An 8479-nucleotide genomic window follows, 5' to 3' on the forward strand; every position below is an offset into this window, starting at 1 on the left:
AAAAAATTCTATATATTACATATACAAATATTATATATATTAATTATGTATAGTATGTATCATATGTGAATTCAAAAGAGTACCAAAGGAAAACACAATTAAGAGAAAATTTTCACTTCAAGTAGTTTTTGATCAACTGTGAAAACATTGTGACATAACATGAATAAATATTTGTATAACTGTATGCATTGAAGCATTAAATCATTTTTTATCCCTGTTGATTTATTTGAAAATGGTAGATATTGATATATTAGTCATTAATACTTTAATCCATATTTGGGGGAAATTGGGAATTCTGGAATCTGAGATATAGCAATTTAAAATGAACAGGCTCAAAGGTTTGAGTATAGGTTTTTATTTTTCAGGTACTTTTGCAATCATAAAGCTTTCTAGATCATAAAATTATGCAAGCATGCATATGCCATGCATCCTTTGACATAATCAGAATGATTTTATTTTTATTTAAATGCTATTAAATTTTATTAAAATTATCTGAGGCAATTTATTGCTCTGATAGTCCTAAGATCCTATTTGTTAAAATATACTGCTTCTGAGGAAGTAATTTAATTTTCAACCTGGTAGTTCAGTTCATTAATTATTATATCTTCAAAACTGAAGCTTATTTTGTAAATATGTGATGTGATCATGTTCAGAAGCTAAGACTGAATGGGTTGTGGACATAATCCCATCATATTTTCCAGACTTGTTACCACACTTGTATTCAATATATTAAAGCCCAATACTTCACTGCTAATTTCCATAGAACAGAGTGAAACTACTTTATATTGGTGCTATATTGAATATTTTTTCTTTCTGTTGTTTGTATTTGTTAAGCCATTATAAAATAATTCAAGAACATTTCAAAAATTTTAAAAATTCACAGGTCTTTCATATCCTTTAGATCAGCATTTTGATACTCTTTTGCACCATTCCTGAAGAAATATTTGTAGTCACAAGTTACTCAGTTTTAAATATATGTTGTTTAATCATCTTCTGTTCACGGCCAAAAGCATCCATTTTGCTGAAATGTGGGCAATTACATTTTTAAAGACCAACACAGTTCAATGTTATTAAGAAACTGAAAGTTTTCATTTGGAATGAGCTCAGAAAAGCTGCTACTAACATTTTTTATTTATAATGATTGAATTTAGTTTTTATTTCAATTCCTTGTATCAGAACAATGATGATCTGTATTGTATTTTGCATATCTTAGCTACATGATTCTGACTGATATTGGAAAGTCATGATTTTATTTAATTTTATTTTTAAAGCTTACTTATTTATTTTTGAGAGGGGAGAGGGGTAGAGAGAGAATCTCAAGCAGGCTCCAATGCAATTAGTGCAGTTAGACCTCGATGTGGGCTTCAAGGCCATGAACCATGAGATGATGATGACCTGAGCCAAAAACATAAGTCAGACTCTTAACTGACTGAACCACCCAGATACACCAATTTTATATATTTTTAGATTATATATTAGCAAATAATAAGAATGGTAAAATTGCATTTGCTATTACATTCAATTTTTTGTGTGTGTTTTTCCTATTGCTTGATTAGTTAATTTTGTTGATTTTCTTTTTTTTAAGTTTATTTATTTTGATAGAGAGAGACACACAGTGTAAGTGGGGAGTTCATAGAGAGAGGGAGAGAGAGAGAATCTGAAGCAGGCTCCTCACTGCCAGTGCAGAGCCTGATGTGGGGCTTGAACCCACAAACCTTGAGATCCATGACCCAAGCTGAAACCAGGAGTCAGACACTTAACTGACTCAGTCACATGGGCTCCCTGATTTACTGATTTCCAATTGCTTTTTTGTTGCTAATATAATAGTGTTGTTTTATAAAAGTATAAATTAAAAATGTAAATTAGAATAGACAATTCTTGAAGATATAATTGTCATGTTGTATGCAAAATTTCACATTTATTAGAAGGTAAGGGTGGTTAAATAGTGAGGTTTTTGTTTAATTTATATGTTTTGGTTTTATCTGTCATTAAAATTATATGTTTAATAATTATTTAGCCTTTTGGAAGATATAGTTAACAAAATTATTTTATTGCCCTTTATATGTTGCTTTCAGGTTTGGCCAAATTTTTTAATGTCTCTCATAAATTTGTATCTAATAATGCAAACTCAATGTACATGGAATTTGAATTTCTGCTTCATTTATGACAAACTCTCTTAATTTTTATACTTTAAGAAAAAGATTATTTTATTTCATTCTCCAAAACCCTCATGTATATATTATTATTCAAGGTTTCACAGAGGTCAGAGATTTCAGACCAATTATTACATGGTAAAACTTGTCTCAATTTCCAACGTTTCAGCTCACTCCATTGCTGCTTATTCTACAACGCACTCTTTATACATGCAATTTAAAAAAAGTAGATTGATGAGCAAATCAATAAACGTGTAATAAATTGGAGGACGGTATGAAAAACCTAGATAAAACTTCATTACTGTATTTGACTACCAAATTCAGCACTGAGCCCTTGGAAAAAATCAATGCAGTGTAATGGGTTATATCTTTCCTGATATCGAATAAAGGAAAATTTCTGAACCTCAGGAACTATTCCTGATATTAAGCCAATTTTTATATGAAAAGATATTTTATATTAATATAATTAAATATCAGTGTTTTGATAGCGAGTTTATAAGAATGTAAAAACATACACCACAAGTTTGATTTTCAGAATATCTATGTTTTAGTGCTTGGGTATGTGATATCTCTATGAATAGAACCAGTGATGGAAGCTGTGAAGGAATTAAACAGCATCCTTTTCTCACCAAGGTTGATATTTTTTCTCATGCTATTGCTTGTCCAACCTGTCAAGAACAGGGACTGGGGATGAGAACTTGATATGACACCATCCATAAGAAGACCTGTTGGTCATGTAGTGTCGATATGATTACATCAGACCTTTCCTATCTGAAGGTGTCTATAATTAGTCCTTACTGTGTTGATAACTCTATTGGATATGGACTTGTCTTTTCTGCCTACATGTTACTGGTTCATCACTCACCAAGTAATCTTGCAGAATGGCAGACCTATTTCAATGGTTTTCAGAAGGGATTGGCTCAAGGTAGGTTTTTTTTGTTTTGTTTTGTTTTGTTTTTTTGTTTTTATTTTATTTTATTTAATTTATTTATTTATTTTTTACAAATAGTTTATTGTCAAATTGGTTTCCGTATAACACCCAGTGCTCATCCCCACAAGTGTCCTCCTCCATGCCCATCTCCCCCCTCCCCCCCACATCCATCATTCCTTTTTTCAGCATTCAAGNCCTCCAGGCCCATCCCCCCCCTCCCCCCCACATCCATCAGTCCTTTTGTCAGCATTCAAGAGTCTCTCATGGTTTGTCTCTCTCACTTTCCCCCACCATTTCCCCCCTTCTCCCCCATGGTCCTCAGTTAAGTTCCTCCTAATCCTCCTATACGTGCAAACATATGATATTTGTCCTTCTCTGCCTGACTTATTTCACTAAGCATAACACCCTCTAGGTAGTTTTGTGAAATCTACTGATGCAGCCAAATAGAACATTAGAATACATTATTAAAGACTCATCTAAGGAGTTGGCATTGGGATCATGTCTTGTTGCAATATTCTAAAGGATGTAACGTTCGCATTCATTTAATGACAAATATTCTAAAACCACACCAAAATTAGAATATGGAGTGGTCTGTAAACTAGGGTTATGATAGATTAGGTATCCAGGCCAGATCATTGTTCTACCAGTGGGGAGAGTCACATTCTTCAATCTTTCATAGATGATATTTGAAGTGTACTTGTCATTTATTTTGAAAGACATCTCTCAATCAGTTTTGTCTGATTTTTCTTAAGATTTGAATAAGGTTATTTTTGACAAAAATACCACTAAAGTGAGGATTCTATAAATTCATCATATCTAAGAGAAGGCAAGGTTGGTATGTCTTTTAATCTATGCATATGGAATTTTTTTTTAATATTTTTTATTTATTTCTAGGAGAGAGAGAGAGACAGCTTGAGCAGGGAAAGGTCAGAGAGAAAGGGAGATACAGACTCTGAAATTGGCTCCAGGCTCTGAGCTGGCAGTCAGCACAGAGCCCGACGCGGGGCTCGAACCCACGAACAGTGAGATCATGACCTAAGCGAAAGTCGGATGCTTAACCAACTAAGCCACCCAGGCGCCCCTACATATGGAATGTTTTTACATTTCTTTGTGTCTTATTCAGTTTCTTTCATAAGCTTTCTATAGTTTTCAGCACACAGATCTTTTACTTCTGGTTAGGTTTATTCCCAGGTATTTTATGGTTTCCAGTGCAATTGTTATCAAGTCTTTGATTTTTATTTCTGTTACTTCATTATTGGTATATAGAAATGCAATCAATTTCTGTATGTTGATTTTATATTCTGCAACTTTGCTGAATTCATGGATCAGTTCTAGGAGGTTTTTGTGCAGTCTTTTGTGTTTTCCACTTAGAGTATTACATTGTCTGCAAAGAGTAAATGTTTGACTTTTTCCTTGCCCATTTAGATGCCTTTTGTTTCTTTCTGTTGTCTATTGCTGAGGCTAGGACTTCCAACACTATATTGAACAACAGTAGTGAGAGTGAACATCCCTGTCATATTCCTAATGTTAGGGAGAAAGCTCTCAGATTTTCCCTATTGAGGATGATATTAGCTGTGGGTCGTTCATATATGGTCTTTATGATGTTGAGGTATGTTCCATCTATTCCTACTTCCTTGAGGGCTTTTATCAAAAAAAGTGTGCTGTATTTTGTCAAGTGCTTTTTCTGCATCTGTTGAGAGGACCATGTGGTTCTTATCCTTTCTTTAATTAATGTGATGTATCACACTGATTGATTTGTGGATATTGAACCAGCCCTGCAGTCCAGGAATAAATTCCATTTGATCATGGTGAATAATTCTTTTAATGTATTGTTGGATTTGGTTAGCCAGTAAGGTTGATATGTCTTATTAGTGAGGAGATTAAGGTGGTGTCTGCTAAGTTTCCCCACTGTAAAGTAACTATTTTTCCTAAGTAATCAATAAATACCTTGGAGAGATACTAATACATTCTGCAAATATCATATTTTTTATTTTTACTTTTGATTTTAGTTTAGATAGAAAGAGAGAGATGGAGAGAGAGAAAGAGTGTGCATGAGTGGGAGGGAGGGATAGAGAGAGAGAGAATCTTAAGCAGACTCCATGCTGAACATGGAGACCGATGTGGGGCTCAATCCCACGACCCTGGGATCATGACCTGAGCTGAAATCAAAAGTTAAGATGCTTAACTGACTGAGCCATCCAGGTGCTCTGCAAATATCCTGTTTCTTCTCAAACTATTCCCCATTAATTATAACATGCATTATTGGATCTTGACAATCAAACAATTATTCTATGCTATTCTAATGATAATTTTCTATTTCCTGCATTCCTTCTACATTTGTGAATTTGAATTCTTCTTTATAGAAGGGCTGTATCTTCTCATACATTTATTTATTTATTCATTTATTCAGTTATCCATTTATATTAGTATGGATATGAATTTTTTTGAATGAAATGACATTTTATTCATCTTCTTGCTCAAAATGTTCCATTTTTGGATACTGAGAAATCTCTCAGATTGCTTTCTCTGCCCTTATGGGTATCTTTTTACTAAAAGTAAGTCTCAAATTCAGAAACCTAACTGTATGATCTGTTATCTTCCCCTAAACTCTTCTGCAATCCCATTCATTTTATTATAACATTTATATACACGTATATATACATCCTTCCCTCCACATTTCACAGGAAATATTTTTGCTAGATTTAATGGTCATAAAATATTTATATATTCTGTTTTACTAATTTGCAAATATTTGCAATTTGCTAAAATATTTGTACATTTAGGACACTCTGGGATAAATAACAGAATGTTTTTATTCATTCACAAAACTGGAAAGCAGAAACATGGTAGCATTGAGATATTAAAAAATACCTATGCTCTGGAGTCCTACTGGCTTCAAATCCTGACCTGCCATTAATGTCAGAGGATTCTGGGATACCTCTCATGGTTCCAGCCTTTGAAACTAATGAAGGGATGGGGCGCCTGTGTGGCTTAGTCGGTTAAGCGTCCGACTTTCGCTTAGGTCATGATCTCGTGGTTCGTGGGTTCGAGCCCCGCGTTGGGCTCTGTGCTGACTGCCAGCTCGGAGCCTGGAGCCTGTTTCAGTCTGTGACTCCCTCTCTCTCTGACCCTCCCCTTCTCACGCTGTCTCTCTCTCTCTTTCCTAGAAATAAATAAAACATAAAAAAAAATTAAAAAAAAAGAAACTAATGAAGGGCCTAGCATAGCTAGGCATTCAAAAAATAATGAATAAAACGTGAATATTATGTAACTTCTTTTTTCCTCACTATGTTCATCTGTAAAAAGAGAATAAAGTATTATATAGTTAGTTATATTATTGTTGAATTAACACACAGACACACAGACACACAGACACACACACACACACACACACTTAGCAGCAATGTCCAGTCCACAGTGTGCCTTGAAATGGTAGCTACTATCATTGCTTCATGAAATGATTTAATGCTTCATGAAATGATAGCTATTTAAATAGTTGCAATTCTTATAAAAGAAAAACAACTTTAATATTTTAAAGAAAAAACTAAGAAATTATTTTCTCCTTTAAAATCCTATAATAATGTGTATTTTAAACTGAAAAAGACTAATGAAACACTCTCCTGGAGCTGCTTTTAATAAACTCCTTTACTTTAATCATGCTTTATCTCATAACTATTAATGTTTATTTGATAAATTGTGCTTTAAAAGACACATACAGAGTCTATCAACAATGTAAATATATACAAGGGAAGACTATAAGAACATTGAGGAAAATATTAACAGTAGTTGTGATAATGGGATTGTGGATGTTTTCACTAAAAATTAATGTGTTTAAATTTCCTAAAATGTTTATGATAATCGTTACCTTTATAATCAGTAAAACTATTTTATTTATTTATCTATATATATCTCTATATATCTATCTACTTATATTTTTAATGTTTATGTATTTATTTATTTATTTATAGAGAGAACAAGAGGGGAAGGAACAAGAGAGTGGGAGAGAGAGAGAGAATCCCAAGCAGGCTCTGCAGTATCAGTGCAGAGCCTGATGCAGGGCTGGAACTCAAAACTGTGAGATCCTGACCTGAGCCAAAATCAAGAGTTGGACGCTTCACCAACTGAGCCACCCGGGTATCTCATTGATATTATTTTATAAGTTCTAAAACAGATTTATTTATGCAATATTAATGCAAAACCATATGAAGATGATTTATCAAAATTGGTCCTATTTAAAATACAAACTAAAAGCTTAAAGATAATTTTGCTTCTAGTATTCTGCAATTTGTATTAATACTTGATATTGCCTTTGTGGTGGAAAAATAGTTTAATTATTAAAAGGATTATATAGAAAGTGTATATAAAGTGATTGGGGAGCCAGAGGAGTCCAGATAGAAAATTATGAAATGGTTGTTATACATAAAAGAGGGACTTGGAGCTGTGAAAGATTAAAGAAGTTAAGGTTGAGAGAAAAACAGGAATAGGTGGTTTTACAAAGAACTTTGGAGAAAACGCAAGAGAGGAAAAGCACTCAAAATTTTGTTCTTGTGTTCATATTGGAAAATGTAAGTGAAATGTGAGGAAATGGTCTGAGTTGGGTCATTATCGTATATTCTGCTTGTTTACAACTATTGCAGACAAGTCTGGGACAACATGTCATCAATGGTGAGCCTGGGGAGGAAATTTTAACTGGTTATTAGATTTTCCTTTCTTAAATTTTCTTTCTAAAAATTTCAATTCCCGTGTAGTTAACATACAGTGTTATATTAGTTTCAGGTGTACAATATAGTGATTCAGCAATGCCACACATCACCCAGTGCTCATCCTGACAGGTGCACTCCTTTAATTTCTCTTCACATATTTTCACCCATCCCCCACTCCCCTCTGGTAACCATCTATTTGTTCTCTATAGTAAAGAGTCTGTTTTTTACTTTCTATCTTCTCTCTTTTTTTTCTTTTGCTTGCTTGTTTTGTTTCCTAAAATTTGGGGAGGGCATTTTAAACACTGACTATTATAAACCCAGTATCCAAAGTCTGTAAACTTTAAAGCAATCCACAAATATTTTTGGGACATAAACACAGGCATGCATAAGTCTACATATTTATACACCGCCTCACACAAAGTTATACTATTTAAAGTGTGAAAAACAAATTTTAAATGTAAATATATGAATTAATAAATTATAATTAATGCATTCATAATTAATATGAATTATGTTGATAAAATAAAATGTATATCATAAATTAAAATAATTTATTTTAATACAATTCTAATCAATAAAAATAGTTTTATTTTTTATTTTTTTAAAAATTCATTTCTGAGAGAGATAGAGAGAGAGACAAGCATGAGCAGGGGAGGATCAGAGAGAGAGAGAGATACAGAATCTGAAGCAGG

This window comes from Crocuta crocuta, unplaced genomic scaffold (assembly GCF_008692635.1).
Source record: "Crocuta crocuta isolate KB4526 unplaced genomic scaffold, BGI_CrCroc_1.0 scaffold203, whole genome shotgun sequence".
NCBI classification, from domain to species: domain Eukaryota; kingdom Metazoa; phylum Chordata; class Mammalia; order Carnivora; family Hyaenidae; genus Crocuta; species Crocuta crocuta.